This window comes from Notolepis coatsorum (assembly GCF_963971535.1).
Source record: "Notolepis coatsorum genome assembly, chromosome: 10".
NCBI lineage: Eukaryota > Metazoa > Chordata > Actinopteri > Aulopiformes > Paralepididae > Notolepis > Notolepis coatsorum.
In genome coordinates, this window is record NC_140174.1 from 98,138,376 (window position 1) to 98,163,178 (window position 24,803).

A 24,803-nucleotide genomic window follows, 5' to 3' on the forward strand; every position below is an offset into this window, starting at 1 on the left:
ACATAGTTCCAATTCCGGTGGCACATGCTGACAACCGGAAGTTATTCTGTGTTTTCGTGTGTCTTGCGATGTTGACTAATAAGGGCTTTAGTCTTTTATTGTTGCAATAATATACATATTATTATATAAGTGTTCGTTTGGCTACGTGGAACAATATATTTCAGGTGAGTTGTGTTTACCCTTTATTTGCTAGCTAGTCGATGGGGCTCAGTAATGTACAGTAGTGGTAAACTACCGGTAATCACGTTAGCTAATGTTAACAGTTAACGCTAGCGGTTTACCTACGTTTTGCTAGCGAATCTATTGTACCTCATGTGTGTCAGTGTGAACATATCTAGCTCGCGTTCTCTGTCTTCGAGTTAGTGAGCAATTTGTAGGTCTCGGTTGTACGGTGACTGTTTCCGTTATGTCAGTAGCAGATATTTGTCCACAAACTCTGTAACTCACATCACTTGTGCTTTAAATTAAACTCTAACTCGCATTCGAAACTGGCCCCTGTAAAAGTCCTAACCCAACCCCCTCCAATGTACAGTAAATGTCCTAACCCAATAATACACGAGACCCTATTCTTTGGACCAAGTAAGGTTTCGTCGATATTCCAATGTACAGTTTCCCCTAGCCCCTTTCGTGACTGTGATACTCGGTGCATCACAGTCACGAAAGGGGCTATGTTTCCCCCCTTAGTTTTTGTTTAGCTGGTTTGATTGATTGATTGATTGATTGATTGAAAACTTTATTAACAGATTGCAGAATGCGTACAATACAGTACAGCTCAATACACACAATTGTTAAGACCAGAGAAAGACTTTCGTCTTGTTTACATCAGGTCCCCCATTTTCAATTAATCAGGACATATGACATACATGACATACAGATAGACAGTACTGCTACATATCCAACCTTTACCTCAACCGCATGGACGAGGTTGGGTGAAAATGCCATAGACCAGAAAACAAATCCTTGTCAATTGGGCGCGAAGTACCATACAGAGTTGGAATGACTTTGTCGCCTTTATTATTAGTATTACAATATCGCAAGTTGCAATATTCAGTCGATAGTTTGTAAAGTGCAATGTTTATAATCCCTATCATTACACCTGTGTAAAACAGAGTCCATTCTCTTTGGATCAAATAACAAACTCAGCAAGGCCAACGGCTTCTCTGTTAGTAACAGACTGTTACAGTGAGTGGGTGACAATATTGTCACAAGGAAAGATGAAATCACATACGCGGGTTGCGTGAATACTTTGGGCAACCAACATGTCCTTCCGCGTTTCTCTGATTGGCCAGCGTTGGCCAGCGCTCTCCTTCGTGAATACCAGCGCTAGGCCTGCCATGATAACACATTTTGCTGGGCGATTAATTGCCCCCGAAAATATCGCGATAAGCGATATTATTGCGACCGGTTAGAGAATTTTTGTTTGAGAAATTTATTTCCCAAAACTTTTATTTTGAAGCCCACCGCTCCGTCTTTTCCTGTGTTTTAGACTTTTATTTTGAAGCCCACCGACCGGACCGCAAGTATTGTTGTGATTATCAGGTACTTTGGGTACCAGAAAAGTCACGTGAAACACTGCAGACCACTGATTGGTCAGAATAGAGACGCGTCTCTAGGATTTCATAATCATTATGTTTGCAGCAGGCACAAGTGCAATAAACAAAGGATACAGTCACTGTGTATTCTGCCTCATTTATTGATTAAACAAAACCGACATCAACACAATTTGCCACCGAGCGGAGAGTTTAGTCTCGCAAAAAGATCGCTGACTTGTTAAGGCTTGTTGTTAGGTTAGGTGCTAATGTTGTGCTAGCGTTTTAGCATGGCTATCGTACATAGCGTGATCAATATAACTCGCTATTGATTGTTTGTATGAGTAACGTTAATGCTAGTAGAATAGACACAACGTGAGGTAATCACCATCCATTTTAAACCGGTTATTACCTAATGCTAACGTTAGCAAATAGACGCTAGGGTGCATCAAATTGCAATGCAAAAATGTAATCTCAACATATCAATCTGTGTGGGGTTGCATTCTGTTCGGACAAACATAAAAATGATTTGTGCAAAGTTTGGGAAAGATTCGTTGAGATTTAGAGGTACCACACAGCATGTGAAATATATGAAAATTGGCCTTTTTGGGCGTTTTACTAGATAACATGACAAGGCAATTTCAAAAACGGCAAGAAATAGTTTTTGAGAACAACATTTATTAACCCTAACATTTAAGAACAAAATGTTTGATAACAACATTGAAATAGTCTTTCAAACATCTCAAGCATCCTAGAGTCCTAGACCTGGTCCAGCTTGCGCTTGCAGCAGCGAAGATTTGGCTGTGTTGAGCGGTCATGCTCAACTGCCTGTAGCACATTCTGCAGGTGCTCCTCGCTCCTGGCTGCTGCCACAAAGTCTGACGTCAGTTTGACGCCACGCTCGGCACAGTCATTCACAACATTGATGGCACGTACATTCACTGCACCCATCTGAAATGCTGTACTGGTAACCCAATCCTCTACATCCAGTGAAAGAAACGCGGGATCGATGTGCAGCAGGTGCATGCCGAACCAGCAGTCTGGGTTGGCGAGGTCAGCCAAGCTGGTGGTCGGCGAGAGGGTTGGAAACTTTGGCTTGCCGAAGCCAGTGCCAAAGCGGAGCTGTGGGGCTTGCATGGATATATCAGCCGGCTTGTGCTCCAATATAGCATCTGCAAGTGGGCGCCGCTCGCCAACTGGCACCTTGGTGCTGAAGAGTGCCAGGGGCAGCATCTCGCCTGACAGGTACCATAGGTGCCGCTTCAGCGCCTTAATCGCTGATGCTGCGATGCCCTCGTCAACAGACTTGTATGCGTACAGGTTGTGGTAGAGTGTAAGGTCATTCCATGCCGCATCTACGGCCGTGTCGCAGGTCAACCACCACGTTGCGTAGATGTGCGTGATGAAGTTGGCAAACGCCCGAATCTTCAGCACCTGCTGCTGCGTAGTGATGGTCCCCTGAGGAAGCAAGGCAATGTGCTGCTCCATCAAGGCCAGCTTGAGAGTGTAGAGCAGCTTAGCCATCCACCGCGCCTTGTGCAGTGCTCCCGGTCGTTGGAAGTTAACTGGAGTGTGCTCTGCACTGTCTGCACTCAGATACACAAGACATAGCTGCACGAACTCGCGATAGTCGCCTCGCTTGTAGTCGAGCACTCCTGCAGCGCACACAATTAGTTCAGCACGCAACTTGCCCAGGAACGGTGTTTCGGCATCGCCAGGAATGTAGCGGGCCAATGGGCCGCTGTCCTTGTGTGGCAACAGGTTCCAGTTGTCGCGCAGACGTGTAAACAATGTAACCTCTGGCGAGCGTGACGTCTCCACCTTGAGGTCAGTGAAGATGTGGCTGAGGAGCACCTCGCCGATGTGGTGCCGGCACCCGGACCAGAGCAGTGGTCGACCCAGTGAGAGCTGGATGGCAATGCAGGCTGCCGTGAGATGGCCAGTGTTTGACGCGGTGGTGTCAAATGCCATGTTGACAACCTGATCGGTGCAGCACCAGTCCTGCAGCAGCTTGCATGTCAGCCGGGCAATGATCGTTCCACATGCCTCATCAGTCCCCTTCATGCATGCTGGCACACCAAGCAGTTTGAGCCGCTCCGCGTCTCCGATCACCACTGTCAGACGCTCCTCCAACTGGCGCACATTGTTGAGCATTGGCGTCAACTTGCTGTCCCAGTGCAAGGTGCACATGGGAGGTGGTGTCCACTGTTCTTGCTGGTCCTCACTGATGGCCTGCAACACGTGGCGGCGCGCTCGGTCTGCTGTTGCGTAGGATGTGGAGGCCATTGCCGAATTGCCACCGGATTCCTCGATCAGACCGCGCGTGAAGGCAGCCTGCTGCATTGGTGTGATCTTCAACCGTGTAGCCAGTGACACAAGACTCGGCCGGCTGAGAATGTCTGATGGAATGAAGGCTGTGGTGCCAGTCTTCTTACGCTCACGGGTGGGTGTGTTCTCAGCCGGTGGAGCAGCTGTTTCATCTGCATTGCTGTCTTCATCACTTTCGCTTTCCAACACCACCGCCATGCTGGACCTCGCAGTCATCTCCTGCTGCTCCTTGGTAAAGCATGCCTGCTGCGCTGCTTCACGCTCCTGTCGCCGCTTCAACTTGGATTGCAGATTGGCATCCAATGCTCCAAATATGGCCACTCTGTCGCCCTTCATGCTGGCCAGGAAAGCAATGTCCTCTGGATCACAGATCAGCTCCTCTGCATTTGGAGACCACAGCGGGAATGTGGCATCCAGCTTGTGCTCCATTGCGTCCACCAGTCGAGCTGTAGCCTCACTGGAGCGCCTGGCCTTTGGAATTTGCCGCAGCTTGTTGCTAGCATCGACAAGCGCTACTATCTTGACGCATGCTCGACGATCACTCACCATTGGAATATTGGCCTTTCCATAAAATGGCTGCACCTGCTCCAAAACGTCCTTAGCCGCATGGAACCGTGACAAGGCTCCGGTCAAACCTGGCCGCTTGGCATGCAGTTGCGTGTCGCAGTTGTACAACATGCACCGCAAGATCTGGCGACCACTTGGCAGTTTGGCACCAGTGATGATGGCATCTGCATTGGTTATGCTGGGGCCCAGACCAAAGACCAGGCTGCGGCTGCTCTGGCGGGAGCCTAAGGGCGGCGACGCCATCTTGTGAGAACTGGATAGCTGGAGATATAGTTGGAGAGCTGGATCATGTGGTGGGTGATGGTGGAGTTGGGGGTATTGAGTAAACTGTGATGCAGAGCCACACAGGTAAAGCTATTTATAGGCCCATCCCGCCCATCCCCCCCAAAAATTGCAGGACCAGGTGCGAGATGAAACAATGTTGCAACTCACACACACACACACACAGACACACACAGACACTAACAGCAGGCCATGTTGGGAGAGGACAGCATGTACTGATGTACCGTTGCACATCTAAATCACCTCGTATTGCAAAAATATTTTGCATGTATTGTTTTTACATGGATGGTAACACTTTTAGCACCCATACAAATCAATACGCTGGAAATGTGTATTTTGATGCACCCTAATAGACGCGACTGGTAACGTTACAGCTTGTTAGCCTAATGCTAACGTTAACGTTAGCATAGACAGCCTAGCTAACGTTAACGCTTGTAGAATAGACACAATGAGAGGTAGCGTTAGCAGAATAGACACAACGAGGGTCTCGTTAATGTTGTTATTGATTGATTGATTGAAAACTGTGTTTACTCTGTTTGTATGAGTAACGTTAATGCTAGTAGAATAGACACAATGAGGGGTAACGTTAGCCCCACGGAGCTCCTGTGCTGTGCTCTGTAGTAAAGCCAGCGGCCCGCCTCCCAACACGGACAGTGACTGACAAGGGGCACTGGGTCCGCCTCATTAAAACAAACGCGCAAATAGCAATTAATCGCGCCCGTCAAAATCATTGCATTCATTTTAATTATCGCGGCAATTAATCGATTTATTGCTTATCGCGGCAGGCCTAAGTCCAGCGCTCTACGCTCGTTTACCCCCACATGAGGCTCCCCCAGGTTAATACACGCGATAATCCCCCTGGTTAATTGCATCACAGAACACGCCATATTAGCCCATATTAGCAATGTTTTTTAAATAAATGCCCAGTCTTGTAAATAATAATAACAATAATTGCGTTGTGAAACCTGTGGTGCTCAAGTGCAACATCCCATGGGACACGTGAGCCTTCAGAGCTGCTCTTATTTGTAAATAGAAGAAAAAGGAGTTTTTCATTGTTCAAGAGTGGATATATGTTGCAGAACATGCCTGTTAATTACCTTTTAAATATCTGTTATGTGGTTAGGGTATGTATGTTTTTTAAATAAATGCCCAGTCTTGTAAATAATAATAACAATAATTGCGTTGTGAAACCTGTGGTGCTCAAGTGCAACATCCCTATATACCAGGGGTCAGCAACCTTTTTGACATGGAGATGGAGTGCCTGTTTGAAATATAGTTGTAACTAGTGTGCCTCAACAATATTCCATGCATCGTACATATTTTTTCTCATAATCAGGTCTTTTTAATGATAATTTTTACATGATTACATCATTATTGTTATTGTTATTATTAACAATATTATTATGATGGTTGTATCAACCCTAAATCTGAGTTGGGGGGGGGGGGGTGCAATGCAGACAAACAGCTGCATACAGTGCGACCATTTCACTCACATTTGCCCATTCATTTTTGGACACATCACACACCATCGGTGTGTGTACTGTACGTGTGCTGTCATAGCTCCACCTACAGGCCTAATGGAGAACACCAGGAGAACACCAGGATGTGAATGGAGGGTGAATGTGAGGTATATTGTGTAAATAAGTTTTGATTGATCATAAGACTACACTGTAAAAAAAAAAAAAAAAAAAGTTACCAGAACTTAAAAATATTGAGTTCAGAACTGTGCATTAAGGTTTTCAGTTTTCAAGCCATAATAAGTTAACAGAAAATAAGTACACAACCACATTATTTCAACCTAATAAAACTATGTTTATTGTCATTGTTTTAAGAACACAAGTTGACTTGGTAATACTCACATTTTGAGTAAAAAAATGGCTTTTAACATGTGCAATGTTCAATGAAATAGAAAAATAAATAATCAAATTTGTTGATTAATCCCACTGGTCACAATGGTGACCGTAATAATGTTTTTGTTATAAGGCTCTGCAAATGTTATTGAATGATGTAGCAATGTATTTCCAGCTAAATTGAAATAATAAACAAATAAAGGGTCTCAATTAAATATGTGGTAGTAAAAAGAACCTGTGGGAGGATTTCAACAAGATAAATGCGACAACAGTGCAAAATATTTCACTATAGTAGTTCAAAGCAAAAAAATAAAAAATATGCTGCCCAATGTGCCTATGAAAATGCCCCCGCCTATGCAGGCACGCGTGCCTAGGGTTGCCTACCCCTGCTATATACTATATACTCATGTACCATGTTCTACAGTAAGTGGGGAGTGTAAACATTTATAGTTAAAGACAGTAGAGCTTGAGTACGTTCGATAGGGCTTTGATTCAAACCGGTGCATGAGATGAGGTTCTATATGTAGAACATGGTAAAGTAAGTGGGGAGTGTAAACATTTATAGTTAAAGACAGTAGAGCTTGAGTACGTTCGATAGGGCTTTGATTCAAACCGGTGCATGAGATGAGGTTCTATATGTAGAACATGGTACAGTAAGTGGGGAGTGTAAACAGTGATTCAAACCCCCTCAATGTACAGTGATTCAAACCCCCTCAATGTACAGTTTCTGACAGCTGGGCTGTGTTGTCACGCGAAATAACGTTATGAATAAAACGCGAAATAACATTATATAACGCGTTCGATAGGGCTTTGATTCAAACCGGTGCATGAGATGAGGTTCTATATGTAGAACATGGTACAGTAAGTGGGGAGTGTAAACATTTATAGTTAAAGACAGTAGAGCTTGAGTACGTTCGATAGGGCTTTGATTCAAACCGGTGCATGAGATGAGGTTCTATATTAGGGCTGCAACAATTAGTCGACATAATCGACGACGTCGATTATAAAAAATCGTCGACGAGAAATTGTTGCGTCGATTAGTCATTAAAAAAAAGAAAACAAATATTTTTTATTTTTTTTTGCACTACCTATCTTTGTGAGAGTGGCTTCTCAGGGTTCCAGACAACATCATAACATGATGACCCCATAGCAAATTTTGGACATTGAAAACATTGTTCCCCTGCAGGAGATGATGATCAGACTAGACACACAATACATTACACACGCACTCCTCTCACTCACACACAGCGATCAGAGTAAGGCACACACATACACACTCCTCTCACTCACACACAGCGATCAGAGTAAGACACACACACATACACACTCCTCTCACTCACACACAGCGATCAGAGTAAGACACACACACATTCACACTCCTCTCTCTCACACACAGCGATCAGAGTAAGACACACACACATTCACACTCCTCTCACTCACACACAGCAATCAGAGTAAGACACACACACATACACAAATTACACAGTACACACCTCTCACTCACACAGCGATCAGAGTAAGACACACACACAAATTACACAGTACACACACTCCTCTCACTCACACAGCGATCAGAGTAAGACACACACACACACAGACTCCTCTCACACACAGCAAACAAAAGTTATTTAAAGTACACTTCCACTTTAATTTGTATTATTTAATTTATTTATCTTGTTATGAGTGATTGCTGTATTGTTCATCAAATACATTTTCATTTAAAGTGGCTTAAAGATCCAAATTCAAATGTTTCATGAGTCATTATTTTAATTTGCTATGGGATCATCATCATGTTATGATGTTGTTGTTTGGTCCTGACAAGAGTCTCAAAGTCTGGGATGATGGTAGACAAGCAACTCTGAGGTCATGCTCAATGTCCAATCTGTTCCTCTGCTCTGTCTTCAGCTGGACCAGAGCTGAGAAGCCACTTTCACAAAGATAGGTAATTTAAAAAAAAAAAAAAATGTTTTTTTGTTGTTGTTGTTGTTTACATTGGTTTTCGATTAGTCGACTAATCGAAAAAATAATCGGCAGATTAGTCGACTACCAAATTAGTCATTAGTTGCAGCCCTATTCTATATGTAGAACATGGTACAGTAAGTGGGGAGTGTAAACAGTGATTCAAACCCCCTCAATGTACATTTTCTGACAGCTGGGCTGTGTTGTCACGCGAAATAACGTTATGAATAAAACGCGAAATAACATTATATAACGTTATGTTATATAACGTTACAATGTACAGTTTCTGACAGCTGGGCTGTGTTGTCACGCGAAATAACGTTCTGAGTGAATCTGGTAGTTGTTTTGATAAATATGTTGTTTCGCGATTAGCCTCGCTTGGCGTTTGAGTGCCGTCAAAAAGAAAATGCGCATGCACGCGTTACCGGCGTAGGGGGAAAACGAGCGTAGAGGGCTGGCCGATCGCTGGCCAATCAGAGAAACGCGGAAGGACATGTTGGTTGCCCAAAGTATTCACGCAGCTGGGTTCCATCCCTAGAGGCAAATCTTTCCTGTGACAAAATGGCAACCAATGTAATCAAACAAATCAGACTACTGCTTGGCTTTACTCCTAAAACCCACCTCACCCCTGCTGGCTTAAAGTAGACGACAGAGTACAGCAACTTGGCAATGGGCCTGGTCTACAAGATACACTACACCAGGGGTTCTCAACCTTTCTGCTGCCAAGGCACTAAAGGCCTCTGCATGCTACAGAAACTTCAAAGCAACTGCAACACAACATCGAAAAAGCAACGGTGTTGCAGACATTCTGCCTTTATGCTTCTGCAACATCGACGCTCAAAGTTAGTTTAACTAAAGTTAGTTTAGGTTCGTGTTAACGTTAGATAATGTACAAAATAAACGTATTTCCGGTGCTTTTAGACGTCGCTCTTTTATTTTGAAATCCCCCGACCGGAAGTGTTATAGTGTCTGTTGCTAGCAGCTTAACTTCTGTTGCCCGTTTCTGTGCTTTTCGAGCTAATGTTACCGTAACGTCATTAGTCTCCAACGGAGAGGAGAGAAAGACCTCGGCTCACATGCAGCTCAAAGTACTACCTGTTGGAATAAATTAATTGATTGATGTTTAACTTGTCCCTGTGTGTGTCCAGTCATTTCGACTAGCAAACGTTGTATTTAACGTTACCTCAGGACAGGGAACAAACTTAACTTTTTGACTTACCAGCCATTTGGCTGGTAGATTTTAAAAACTACCAGCCATCCAGATTTTTTACCAGCCAAAAATTATAAATAGCTTTTTAGTATATCGCCATGTGTTATTATTACTATATAATACTCTTGTATGCTATTTTCAATTAATATCATAAACAACATAAGGAATATTAGCATAATTTTGAGTGGACTGAAGGAATGAGTCAGCGTTAATAGTTTTAAATGCAAATAATTTATTGCAAATTTATTTACAATATGGAAGCAAAAGAATTAAAGAACATATTAAAACAACTTCAAACAAGATAAACAAATCCATACTTGCCACCTACAAGGCAACAAGGGATGTTAGCGGAGTCTGTAATGCATCCAGCCTTGTATGGAATAATAATATAATAATAACGGAACGGAACGAATATTCGAATTGTTCTGGCGGCCAGCCCTAATTTAGTTCTTATTTACAATATGGAAGCAAAAGAATTAAAGAACATATTAAAACAACTTCAAACAAGATAAACAAATCCATACTTGCCACCTACAAGGCAACAAGGGATGTTAGCGGAGTCTGTAATGCATCCAGCCTCGAAGCAGCCAGGAGCGGAGTAGACTGTGCTTTGTATATAACAGAGCAGTCCCTGTGACAGCGTGACGTCTCGTGGCTTTTGATGGCTTCCAGTTTCATCACCGACGTCCCGATGACAAATGAATTACGTTTTCTTTTATCCGTTGCTTTGGCACGACATGGTATACAAAACATTACCCCCCCCTCAAATTTAAGCCATTCTCGTGGTTTCCCGGAATCAGATGTGTACCATTTCTGGCTAAATTTCCTAACTACACCGACTCTAGTAGCAGGTGCAGTGTTATCGGTGGTGCTGGTGGAAGCAACGGACTCGTCAACGTTAATGTTGTCGCCTGTTTTTCTTAATTTTGAGGGGGGACCCGGGGGAGCTACTCCGGGAATATGCCTCCACATATTTGGTCAAATCAAATGCAAAATTAAATATCAGAGCACAATCAAAAACACGATTGCAGGTTTTTTTTGTAGGCTAAAGAACGGATGAAGACAGACCTCGTGTGCGTCTCATGTTACAAACTTGATCTCGTGAGCAGAGCGCATCTCATTTACATTTAAAGGTTCATTGTTTGTAAACATTAGAACGGACACGTGAGACGTGACACACACACACACACACACACAGTTTCACTTTCGTTTCAACTCACCACGCCCGCATCAAATAGGGTCCAGCTGCAGCCCCGGAGATTGTTCCAGATTAGGCAACTTTCGCCCGCTCCCACGACATTTCTCCCTCCAGCTGGAGGCTACTCCCCGCATCATATTAATGCCGACGCATGCAGTGGATTTTGTTGGCCGCCAGATGGCGCCCAGGCCTTAATTTATGACGGCCAAACATTAAATCTACAAGCCTGTGGCGCTGGGCGTGTGACTATTTTGTACCCTGCCTCAGGATACCATTGTATTTAGTTGGTTAGCTATGTAGCTAATGTGGATAGCATTTTGAATAGCACCAATGCTAGCTGGCTGGCTACAGCTTTATTTACTAAATTATGGAGGCTTTTTAATCGTCAAGGTAAGAGAGGATTTGTCATGATCAACTGAAGGCGTATGCTATGGAACAATATGTGCTTGGGTTTTCAGAAAAAGGCCAGCTATGTGACGCTAATTATTTAGCATCAACGCTGGCTGGTTACAACAATGGAGGATGGTATTCTCTGCGGGACCAATATTATTCTATGACAGCCCCGCCCCCATTCGCTAACCAACCAATCACTGCTACGCAATATCAACGCAACGGTTGTTTAGATTAGATTTTGGAGACAGGTACGCAACATCCTCACAACACAGTCTACAAGACCCTCTACAACAACCGCGTTGAAATCGTGCTGATGTTGTGTTGAAGTTGCTTTGAAGTTGCTGTAGCATGTAGAGGCCTTAAGGCTGAGCCCGAACGTTCGAACGTTCGTTCGTTATGTTAAGTTAACATTCGAATTCTAGATCAAAATTCAAATTTTTAATTTTTAATAAAAAAAAATATATATATGTTTCTTTTATGTGTCTATTCATTCTGTTTGAACCAATGTGGTTTTTCTTCACAGTTGCAGATAAAGATTAGGTTACACTAATATTATAGTATTACATTTTTTTTTATATTCATTAAAGAAAGTTTATTTAATAAAAAAGAGACTTGTTTAATCAGATTAATCACTTTATTCAAATTGAGGATTTAGTTTGAGGATTTAAAAAAAAATTAAACTTTGATTTTATTTAGATTTTTTTTTATTTTTTAAAATGTAAAACGAAGGTTCGAACGTTTGTTCGTAAAACCCTGACGAAGTTCGAATCCCAAAAACAGGCTTCAGGGACAGCCTTACAAGGCACCCCTGTGTTCAGTAAAATATTCCAGGGCACCCCTACATACGATAGAGACTTTTCCGGTCCTGTCTTTTTTTTTTCTTTTTTATAACTCTTTATTTTGGTTAATTTTTCACATCTTTTCCAAAGTCCGTCACTTTTTTTTACATTTTTGCATGGACACTTTACTTTTCTTTTCCAAAGTCACTTTTTCACATAAAATTTGTCTTTACAGTATGAATTCCGCTTTTTCATAGACAATTTACAATTTTGTTTCAGTGGTTACGAAAGTTTGCATAAACATTTGAAACATTTTCCATTTCTTTTCCAAAATCACTTCTTCACATTTTACAACAATCTTTTCTTTTATTTACAGTATGATGTTCTGTTTTTGCATAGCCAATCTACTCATTTTTCTAGAATAAGACAAACCACCACCACAAGACAAACAAGACTCACAGGACAGGGCATTGGTATATGAGGGATAGCCGTTTTCGTTCTTGTTTGGTCTGGTCCGTTTATGGTCCTGACATTCATTTCCCAGTTATTGCATATGTTAGCTGCCTCCCATACTCTACATTCTTCCCAACATTTAACATATAACATTTAACACGTTATTGAATTCGACCTCCAAGCGAGGGGGGAAACACCCGCTCCTCTTGGCATAAACCCTGTTGGTGTGCGAGGGAGAGCCCCTCGTTAGGGGGGGGCCCTGCGCTAAGGGTGTGTGACGAGGCGTCTATCCGAAACCCCTCCATCCCTTGGTCCAACGTGGGCTGCTAAAGAAAACCTACGCTAATAAAATGACCTTACCCCTCCCGGGCACTTAGTAAACATTGCCATGACCACAGAAACAAGAGGAGTCCTATGGTTTCTTTCTCATTGTTTTTTAAGGATGTGTGTACTCGCTGAGCCTCTCTCTCGCTCTCAGTGCAGCAGCCCCTCTGTCTGCCTGGTGCCGGTACCCTCGGCTCGTCCCGTCTCTCGCGTTCCGAGGCGCCTGAGGTAGGGCTGGGCGATATGACGATATTATATAAATATCGGGTACAGTTCATACACTTTGACTGCCGGGAGCCGTCTTTAGACGTCTTTGCTGGCCATGCTAAAGTTGCCGGGGGACGCTGTACGTCGTCCTTATATCAATATTTCAAAAATCTGCGATCGGATTCATAATGTCCCTCCGCTGGCCTGAGATCCACCAGCAGGACCCACTGAGCTCTCTGGCGGTTCAGGAGCGCCATCTGGTGGCCGATCGGCGCAAGCGCTTAACAGGAAGCGCAGTAGAGGTTTTGCTAGACGTCCGTATTGCTTCCGGCCACTCGGTACATGTCCCGTGACTCTAGCTCGTCACACTACATAGCGATCGATTGCCAATAACTCGATAAACAACATGATTTGGACGTATATACCATTATACAAGCTGGAGATGGACCGGGTAATAATATATCCCATAATGATAAAATTTCTACTCGACGATGAGGCCTAACAAAAATAATTGTTGGTTTCAGGTTGCCGACCGACCCTGCCGATTTAGGTGCGACCAGATATATTTTATGAGTTTTTAAAAAAAATTATATAAAAAAAAAAATTATATAAATTTTTTTTTTTTTTTTTTTTTTTTTTTTTTTTAGAATAAAGTTTCATAGAAATCTTAGTCAAACATTTAGTATTATGGATATTAAACATGCTGGCAGAGTACATGCATCCATGTTGTTGTGAACATTTTAATTAAATAAAGAAATTCCCTATCCATAGTCGCCGTGGGAAAGAATAAAATAAAAAAATAAAATAAAATAAATTCCCTACCTACCCATGGCCAAACTGACAACCAACCTGAAACCAACTATTAATTTTGTTAGGCCTGATCGCCCAACGGCGCGCGGAGACTGGGGTGAGTTTCAGCGTGTAACGCTACCGTCTTCGATAATAACTGATATTATCAACATTTGACCCACATTAGATGATTGGTATAACGCTGCCCACGGAATTATAAACGCCCCCTCGCCCATCCGGTCAACATCAGATGACGTGTAGTAACTTCTAGAAGTACGTCTAGTTGGAATTTTTTATATCGCGCTGATTGCCATCAAACTGTATTTCATCATCAATATAATGCATTTGGGGCTATATATCACGTTCTGGAGAAAGCTGCAGAAAGAGATGAAAACATACTTATACATTAGACCATACTTTACTATGAATATGTGAATGAAAAAGTTTAACGTTGCTACACAATGAACAATACATATAGGACTTTGAATGGGCCCTAATAATGGCAATGTAGCAATAGAATTTAAAAAGTTATAGCCCTGCAAAGAAGGGGACTTTCTCCATAGACAAATAGCGCTGGCAATCTATGGTATATCATTAATTTAACCTTAGGCAACCAAAGTGTTAACGATACACTTTTTTAACGTATCGTGGATATCGTGATGTTTTGCCCAAGAGGATTGTGTCGCGTCAATCTGGTCCACACCCGTTCAAACTTTTGAACAACGCCGCCCCCACACACACTACTGCATCAAAGTTACTACTTATTATTAACAAAGGCATTCGTTTTGTGGCATTAACGTTATATAGTTACACGTTCAATAACATCAGCGTATTTACCCAAACATAGCAACGTCCGATGACGACATAGATAGCAAGCATTACTGTTCATATCTCAGCCCGTGCTGAGTTGTGCGTGCCCATTCTGCGGTCTGTTAATAAAGTTTTCAATCAGACAGATGTATGGAAAGGCTTTTATTATAACATTCGTTGCAGTAAAATCATTATGCCTCGTTGTCATGCTGCGGTGCGCTGGTAATCACTCGTCGGCCGCGGGGAGCTGTTGTTGTTGTCGTCGTTGAGCTGAGCTCTCGTCAAAATCAATGGAGGACTTTCAGGAAAGTAGAAAACGCATAGCGCTTGCCGATTGGTGCTAAGAACAGCAGGGCGGGTGCAAGCGGTGTGACGTAATTGGCAGACTCGACTGTCAATCAAAATTATTCTGTTGCCGGCTGAATGATTGAATGAATGAAAACATTATTAACGATTGCAGAATGGGTACAATACAGTAGGGCTGGGCGATATGACCAAAAACGTTATCGCGATAAAATTATAAAATTATTTTCATATAATTCGATATCGATATAATGTCTGTCAAGTTTAATTAACTTCTTATGCTGCTGCGAATGTCTCGAGTCGAGTTGATGTTGTCATCAGTCCGTGCACGTTAGCAGTTAGCCGACAAGCGGAGTATCTCATGACAATGTAATAAATATGACACTAAAATACTCTCTTCCGCCACAATATATTGAAACGACGTCCACTGTATACCCCACACTACTATAAACGTGGCCTCAGAATTCACGCCACACACATACTCGGCACGTAAATATATAAAACAGCGCAGTGCAAGCTAGTTATCCTAGCCAGCCTGTTGTTTCTAAGCGAATGTCTCGAGTCGAGTTGATGTCGTCATCAGTCCGCGCACGTTAGCAGTTAGCCGACAAGCGGAGTATCTCATGACAATGTAATAAATATGACACTAAAATACTCTCTTCCGCCACAATATATTGAAACGACGTCCACTGTATACCCCACACTACTATAAACGTGGCCTCAGAATTCACGCTACACACATACTCGGCACGTAATTATATAAAACAGCGCCGTGCAAGCTAGTTATCCTAGCCAGCCTTGTTTACTACTAGAGTCCTACCTCTCTCTACCCAGAGGTGCACCGCGGGTCTCCTTCACTGTCGGCCATCTCCTTCACTGATTGGTTGTTAGTGCGTGTGCTCATATCCAAGCTTGGAAAATCGATATATCGAAACTTTGCGACCACGTTTCATGTTTATTTCGAGGAAATAATTTATCGCGATAGTTATTGTAACTGAGGGGTACAATTCCCTGACTGTATTACTAGATATGATACTTACTACCACTACCTTTGTACTTAATATTCGGCCACCCAGTACACAGCATAAATATATTATCATAAACACTCTCACGTAGATGAAACGGATCCAACACAAATGTACGAAGTCGAAACAGGTCTTTATTTCTACACAGCGATGGTGTGTAGAACAAGCACTTAATCACTTAATTACATTTATGAATTGAAATAGTATGCACTTTTATGGCAAAGTGTATTCGTCGGTATATCAATAGAGAATGTCCAATCTCTGAAGGCGCAGGTGGTAAATATACGACCTGGAATAGTTAAGGAATAACAGCAATGATACTTTAATGATTATATACTAGATACACTAGAGGGGGTTAATCCGGTCGCTTGTAAGCCGACAGGAGTAGGAGGGGGGGGGGGGGTAGAATCCGGCTGCCTCGTCCGGCCAAGGGTATCCCAGGTGAACCCACTGTAGTGCCGTTCAATGCGCCGGCGATCCTTGGACCACAGATGAAAGCAGGTGGACTCTTTGTGGGCCGGCTCTCTCCGGTCCACGGGGGAGAGACGTGAAGCGACCTCGTCTTGCAGAGCGTCTCCTCACCTTGCGTCCTCTCCAGGGGGGGGGGTTCCAACACACGGCAGTGTCGGGGGTCTTTATCCATGGAATAATCAAAGTATACAAAGCATAATCCGTGCCTGGGAAGGCGGGCTGTCGTCGGTAGAATAATCCGGTATACAGGTCCACTCGCTCGTCGGCTCTGGGGCTCCTCGGGTGCAGCTTCACATGGGGTCAACCACCCTGGGTAAGCAGCCAGTTCTCTGCCCGAAACGATGGGGTACTGACTACGGTAGTATTCTCACCGCACGAAGCACTATATATTAACAGACTATTATTAGCTTAATAGACTACGTCCAACTCGACGATATAGTGCCAAATATGACTATTCAAATATTAATATACACGATGTCTCAATACCGATGGTAGGCGAACTTGGCCTTACTCCCACACGTGGCGTCGCGGGGAGGCTTTACGTCTGTGACTCTATTGGAGGGTAAGAAACTGGACTGAAAAGAAAGTCCTACTTTAGTAGCGCAGTATATATACGCACTATGAACAAATAGTCCCATTAGTGGTGCGGTAGCCAGATTCCTACGCGGAACTAGGACTTGTTCGTACATGTGGAGCGGTACGTTTGAACTGGGTCTGAGGGGTATGGCAGCCTGGCACCAAGGTCTCGACCAATAGTAGAATGGAGACTATTATGGGATGTTCAGTAGGCTAGAATGGATATTCAATGCATATTGTACAAGGAATATACAAGGGATATCAGGGAATATTAGAGAATATACAAATACAATTAAATATATATAAATAAATATATATATTCGGTTTAATCTGGCCCTTCACAACAGTTATCGTTATCGTTTTATCGCCCAGCCCTACAATACAGTACAGCTCAATACAACAACAGTGGACTGGAGGATGAAGACCAGAAAAAGACTTTCGGCTTTTTTACATAAGGGTCCTCCATTTTCAATTCATCAAAACATTTAGAGACATACAAATATACAGTAGTTTCATAAAAATGCTAAAATGCTATTTATTGATTGATTGATTGATTTAAAACGTTATAAACATATTGCAGAATGGGTACAGTACAGCTCAATACATACAATTGTTAAGGGGATGCAGACCAGAGAAAGACTTTCGTCTTGTTTACATTTTCAATTAATCATATTTCATATCTAAATCATATAATATCTCATTGCTAAATATATGCAATATATAATCTAATAATCCAATAATCTAAATCTAATATATAATATAAAAATTCTAAATGCATGGGTATTTTATTTTGTCTTTAATGTTAGCTTGCAAACTCAAATACTGTCTTGGTAAGCCTCATAATGAATTGTTTGGGGGGAAAAAGAAAAACATTGTGATGTGTATCGCCGAAAGGTCAGAAAATATCGTGATATCATATTTAGGCGATATCGCCCACTCGCCCAGTCCTAGCCTGAGGCCCGGTTCCCTCCTCGCTTCCTCCTTCCAGTACTTCTTTGAATCTTCATGTTGGAGTGTGGGGTCTGGAAGCGGGTTCCTTTTATCCTCAGTGCTTTTTTAATGCATGCTTCTCTCGGCACCAGCTCCTTGGTTGTATATTCGTGTTCCATACTCTTCTCGTGACCAGTGGCGTCGCGTGGGTAAAATAACAGGGGAAGCCAAAGAAAATTAATTAAAAAAAAAAAATTAAATATTTTTATAAAAATTTTTATAAAAAAAAATTTTAAGTCAAGCAGTCACCATGTACACTACAGCCAGTCAAACTTTCTTTTTATTTATTTAACAGATTGCAGAATGGGTACAATACAGTACGGCTCAATACACACAATTGTATAAGGGGATGCAGACCAGAGAAAGACGTTTGTCTTGTTTACATCAGGGTCCCCCATTTTCAATTCATAGTGACATTTATGACATACAAGACATCATGACATTTATGGCATAGGGACATACATGACATACAGGTATTTAGTATGGTTACATTTGTGACATATACGATATTCAAATATACAGTACTGTTACCCATAGATCCTGACAGAGTATATACATATGATGGGGAGGAGACTGTACATTAGGAGGGGGTGGGTGGGTGGGAGAGAAATATACATACGGCCGGGAGAGAATATGACGTCTAGAGTCTAGACAAACAAGACAAGACAAACGTATTTCTCTGGTCTGCATCCCCTTAACAATTGTGTGTATTGAGCCGTACTGTATTGTATTGCTACATTGCCATTATTAGGGCCCATTCAAAGTCCTATATGTATTGTTCATTGTGTAGCAACGTTAAACTTTTTCATTCACATATTCATAGTAAAGTATGGTCTAATGTATAAGTATGTTTTCATCTCTTTCTGCAGCTTTCTCCAGAACGTGATCTATAGCCCCAAATACATTATATTGATGATGCAATACAGTTTTATGGCAATCAGCGCGATATAAAAAATTCCAACTAGACGTACTTCTAGAAGTTACTACACACGTCATCTGATGTTGACCGGATGGGCTAGGGGGCATTTATAATTCCGTGGGCAGCGTTATACCAATCATCTAATGTTGGTCAAATGTTGATAATAGCAGTTAGTATCGAAGACGGTAACTTTACACGCTAAAACTCACCCCAGTCTCCGCGCGCCGTTGGGCGATCATCGTAGAGTAGAAATTTTACCATTATGGGATGTCGATTTACCCGTCCATCTCCAGCTTGTATAATGGTATATACGTCCAAATCATGTTGTTTATCGAGTTATTGGCAATCGATCGCTATGTAGTGTGTCGAGATCGAGTCCCGGAACCTATAGCTAGTGCCCGGAAGTAATACGGCCGACCAGCACAATCTCCGTAGCACTTCCTGTTAAGCGATTGCGCCGATCGGCCACCAGATGGCGCTCCTGAACCGCCAGAGAGCTCAGTGGGTCCTCCTGGTGGATCTCAGGCCAGCGGAGGGGAAATATGAATCCGATCCCAGATTTTTGAAATATTGATATTAAAGACGCTGTAAGGCGTCTTGAGCATGGCCGGGAATGACGTGTTTAGGCGTTTTCCGGCAGCCAAAGTGTTAATTTGAGATATAGCCATTTTAATCGCCCTGGTGCCATCTGGGACGCCATCTTGGAAATGACGGCTTTCGGAGGGGTCGATTTTGGTCGACTTTTAGTATGTTATTTAGCACGCCCAATACTACCAGAATTAGGGATGCCCCGATCACGTTTTTTTGCCACCGATACCGATCACCGATCGTCTTGAGCCATATCGGCCGATACCGATCCGATACCGATCGTTCTTGATCTCCCGGTGTCTGAGACAGAACTCAGCGAGTGAGATCTGTTTTGACGATCGGCGAAAATAAAGCATTATCACCGATCGCATATTTATTTATACTGATTATCGGCCGATAACGATCGGTGGCCGATCGATCGGGGCATCCCTAACCAGAATCAATTGAAAAACCTTTTGTATAAATTTTTTTGGGGTTAAACCATATATTGACTCGCCTAATACATGCTGGAAGCCTGGAGAAAGAGACCTACCCCCTGCCTCCTCTCCTCTATAGCTGCAGTGAGCATAGTGAGGCTGACAGTGTGTTAGAGGGAGTGAGAAGGAGAAGAGGGAGACATTAAAAAAAAATTAAAATAAAAATTATAACACAGATGCACAGATGAAAAATAATGTAAACTATATTAAAAAAAAATTATATATATATTTTTTTTTTTTTTTCATATTTGATATTAATTCATATTTTAATAGGGAGGCATGGCTTCCGTTGGCTTCCATAAGGATTCGCCACTGCTTGTGACTTGTTGGCACGTTGTCATCTTGCCACATTTTATTTAAGCTAGCGACCACGTTAGCTTCGATGTTGAACTCCTCTGTGGTCTTGTTTTCGAGTTTTTAAAAGTTTTTTCCCTTCTTTTTCGGTCCTTCCCTTTCCTTCTTCCACTCATCTACCTTTTGATTTAGATATTTGTGTTCATTGAATTCTTGAAGTGGAAGAATTACATTCCGCCCGGGAGAGCGGTCTTCTATGCGTCTGTGCCCTCTAACGGCATACCGGAAGTCCGGTCCTGTCTTTTTTGCTACAATGATGACAAAAGTGCTTGCTTTCAAAATAATGTTTATTTAAGAAACCGGGAAACACATTTGTGTGTATATGCACGCTATATAATGCATTATTAACAGGTGTTTCAGGTCTAAATGGCTTAGTACTGTTGACATTACACTACTTGTAGTAAATCAAATAGCATATTTCTATAAAATTACAGAAAATTATCACAAAAGTGCTATCTGTTGCAGCTGCACACTTTTCCATAAAAATAGCATATTTGGATAAGTGTGACCATTTCTCAAACTGAAAATCATGTATTTTTTTTTAAATTCAGAAAAGGATCACTAAAGTGCTATCTGTTGCAGCTGCACTGTTCTCCATAAAAATAGCATATTTGGATAAGTTTGACCATTTCTCAAAAACAGAAAATCATGTATTTTTTTTAAATACAGAAAAGGATCACCAAGTTACCATTTCTCAAAAAATATAAATAAATACAGAAAATAAGCACTCGTGGACATTTCTAGCTCAATGCGAGGTCTGCTGCTGCTGGCTAATAATACGGTCAATACGTGGGGAGATCTTTGACAAGGCAACACGCATGTCATCCTCAAGGCTCAACTTGGCCCTATATTTTGTTTTCAGAGCTGGATAAAAAGCCACGATGAAAAGCCAGCTTCATACGGATATGTGGTGCTGAATGGTATCAACTAGGACTGACCTTCGAAGTTTTTTTTGGCAATCGAAGCTTCGGGGCCGAGCTTCGATTTTAATTCGAAGCCTCGGGAAAAAAATATATATATTTTTTTATTTCTTTACGTTTTTTTTTTTTTTTTTTTTTTTACTTTTTTTTTTTTTTTTATCTTATGTTGTGGGGCTTGTACAGCACTTTGGTAAACTTTGTTGTTTTTAAATGTGCTCTATAAATAAAGTGGATTGGATTAATTAATTAAGTAGCCCCTTTCGTGACTGTGACGCAGCCAACAAGGTTTCACTCGGCTGTGTGATTTAATTCAAGGTGGATTGCTGTTGTCGTTTGAACAACTTAAGATTTCATGGGAACTACCAATCCCCCAAATCAAGAATGTTTAAGATTAATGAAGTAAGATTTTGATTATTTGAAATATGGCCTGTGTAGACTAAACTATGCGCAGAATTATGTCAGTCTACAAGGTCCGGATTCTACATGGTCCGGCAATGTAGACCTTGTAGACTCCACTACAGACCAATTATCAGTGAATGTTCATGCATTTTTAAGAAGGGCTACTTCCACAAAAAAACAAAGAACTCACCAAAACATCTCAGTAGCACCTTATCTAAATTTTCGATTTCATATATGGAGATTCATATTTATTTATGTATTGCATGCATTTCTACATTTTATTTCCTATTTTGTTTATTCATCCCAGTATCTTTCTTTCTTATGTGTGGAATTCTACAAGGCATGTACAGTAAGTGTATATGTGTTTGAGGATGATATCCTTCAAACAGGCAATAGTGATGATATAATTTTGTTAAGGTTCTTGGCGGTCGGGGACGCGGTCATAGCTGCATTCTCGACTGTGATGGAGAGGTCGGTCAGGGGGGAGGATTTGGCCGGCAGGTGGAGCAATTCTGTTTTGCTTAGGTTCAGTTTGAGGTGGTTGGTCGTCATCCAGGCGGAGATGTCGGACAGACAGGCCGAGATCCGCTCAGAGACGTGGATATCTGAGGGAGGGAAGGAGAGGAAGAGTTGAGTATCATCGGCATAACAATGATATGAGAAGCCATGAGACGTGATAATGTTACCCAGTGATTTAGTGTAGAGGGAGAAGAGAAGGGGTCCTAGGTAGGGTTTCCGTTAGAAAAAATTGTTGCCGGCCTCAGTGTCCGGTAGATTTCAATCTACCGGTCAAATGAGAGAAATTCCGGTCAGAGTTTATTGAGTTTAAAAACAATTGATAGGCAAAAGAATGACAACAAAACAAAAGAATGACATCATCAAGGCATGTAGATTTATAATATTTTTACCTAAAACTAGGCTACTTTTGCGTATAAAGTCATTATATTCCAAATAAAATAAGTCCAGAGACTCGTGCTGCTGCCGACTTTAAATCAAATAGGTGTCTGTGGGCAGTCGCCCGACATTAATAAACAAGTCTGTTATAATCACATTTTTATGAGCTAACGAATTCCGTTATATTGGACATTTGTATTAATTATATCAAGCGAAGAACTGAGAAATTTGGCAGAGAGAGACGGCAACATTATCGTGGGTTTGCGTGACGACTCTCTCTCTCCACCTCCCAATGACTTATTTGCGAGAGTATGTCGATGCAGAGCAGCAGATTCAGCTGTTATTGGCTCTTTTCTGGGGACCGCACAGCAGCGCCCCCCACCCAACATTGAATTGAAAATGGCTGAATTGGAGTACTGCTGGAGTACTGCATTGTGCTGCTGCTGCTCCGGCTCTGCAGCTTCACAAAAGTTCGCACACCCAGCACTAAGCTCTCGCTGACAACGTCGTTGTCATTATTAGAAGCAACGATGAAACAAATGTAATGATTGTTTCGTTCATCGCATAGGCTATTTAATTTTAGCCTATTTTAATACAATTCAAATAATCAAATTGTGCTTAGACTCAGGGAATTATTTTCACCGGACATTAAGACCGGAGAGATTAAATATGTCGGACTTCAACAGATTTTGCCGGTCAAATACCGGTAATTACCGGCTAACGGAAACGCTGGTCCTAGGACCGAGCCCTGGGGGACACCCGTCCGGAGGGGGCGGGTGGCCGACAGAGTCCCTCTCCATGACACTTGGTAGGAGCGGTCGTTGAGGTATGATGTCAGCCATGTCAGCGCACATCCAGCCACTCCCATTCCTGCGAGGGCCGCGAGGAGGATCTGATGGTTGACTGTGTCGAAGGCTGCAGATAGATCTAGGAGAATCAGGACAGAGGAGAGGCCTTTCGCTTTTGCTAAGTGAAGTGCCTCTGTGACCGCAATGAGGGCCGTTTCTGTGGAGTGGCCAGTCCGGAAGCCAGACTGATTGGGGTCTACTAGAGGTCATTCTGTAAGAGATAAGCAGTAAGTTGGTTGGATACAGCACGTTCAAGTGTTTTAGAAAGGAAGTAGAGAAGAGAGACAGGACGATAGTTGGCTATGACGGTGGGGTTCAGGGTTTTTTTTTTATGAGGGGCGTGACTCTGGCTTGTTTTAGGGAGGTGGGGACCACCCCCGAATTGAGTGAGGAGTTGATGGTTGCAGTTAGGAATGGGAGGATGTCCGGTGCTATGGTCTGGAGGAGTGGGGAGGGTAGCTGGTCCAGCTGGCATGTAGTCGGACGGTTCGACGTTACCAGTGTCAGGGTCTCGGCTTCTGTAATGGGAGAGAAAGATGTGAAGGATGAGGTTCTCGATTCAGCGTTTGGAATGGGTGGGGGTTGGGAGAAGGAGCTGCGGATGTTCTCCACTTTTTCCTCAAAGAAGATCGCAAAGTCTTCGGCAGAAAAAGATGAGGGAGGAGGGGGTGGGGGGGGGGGGGGAGTGAGGAGGGAGGACATGGTAGCATGCAGTTTGCGAAGATTCTTGGCAGAGGCCTCGATCCTATGGTGAAAGAAAGAAGCTTTGGCATTAGTAATGGTTTTGGAGAATGTTAACGAGGTTGTGATATGTGTCGATGTCAGCAGTGAGGCGTGACTTTCTATACTTCCTCTCAGCCGCTCTCAGGACCTGTCTTTGTTCTCTCATTGCATCCGTCAGCCATGGACTGGGTGGGGAACGGCGGGCAGGTTTCTCAACGAGGGGACAGAGCTTGTCGAAGGAGGTTGCAAAGGCTGAGAGGAGGGTGGAGGTTGCCATCTCTGTGGGGAGAGCAGAGAAGGTGTCACTCAAAGGTAGAGCGGATATTATGTCAGAGGAGAGGGTGGAGGGGGATAGGGAGGGCAGGTTACGTCTGAGTGAGACGGTTTGAGTTGGGGTGAAGACCTTTCGGTTAAGCATGAGAGTTAGAGTTGTTCCGATACCGATACCAGTATCGGAAATGTCGCCGATACTGCCTAAAATGCTGGTATCGGTATCGGCGAGTACGGCGAAAGTCTAGCCTCCGATACCATATGATCATTTATCAACAACACTGCGGTCTGCTGAGTGAGCATTATAAAACAAACGTGTTTTTAATCGACCGTGAATTAAAGTGTCAATGCTGTTTGTCATTTTAACAG

At 42.7% G+C, this 24,803-nt stretch overlaps 1 protein-coding gene across 1 annotated transcript in view; it reads left to right on the plus strand.

The window, feature by feature from the left end:
- Positions 1-32: 32 nt before the first annotated feature.
- The window catches only part of LOC311236152 (tuftelin-interacting protein 11-like), a 74,211-nt gene continuing 49,440 nt past the window's right edge, over positions 33-24,803 (plus strand). The window contains exon 1 of the mRNA XM_084323776.1: positions 33-164. The gene's annotated coding sequence lies outside the window, so the exon portion shown is untranslated. The remainder of the gene's footprint in view (positions 165-24,803) is intronic.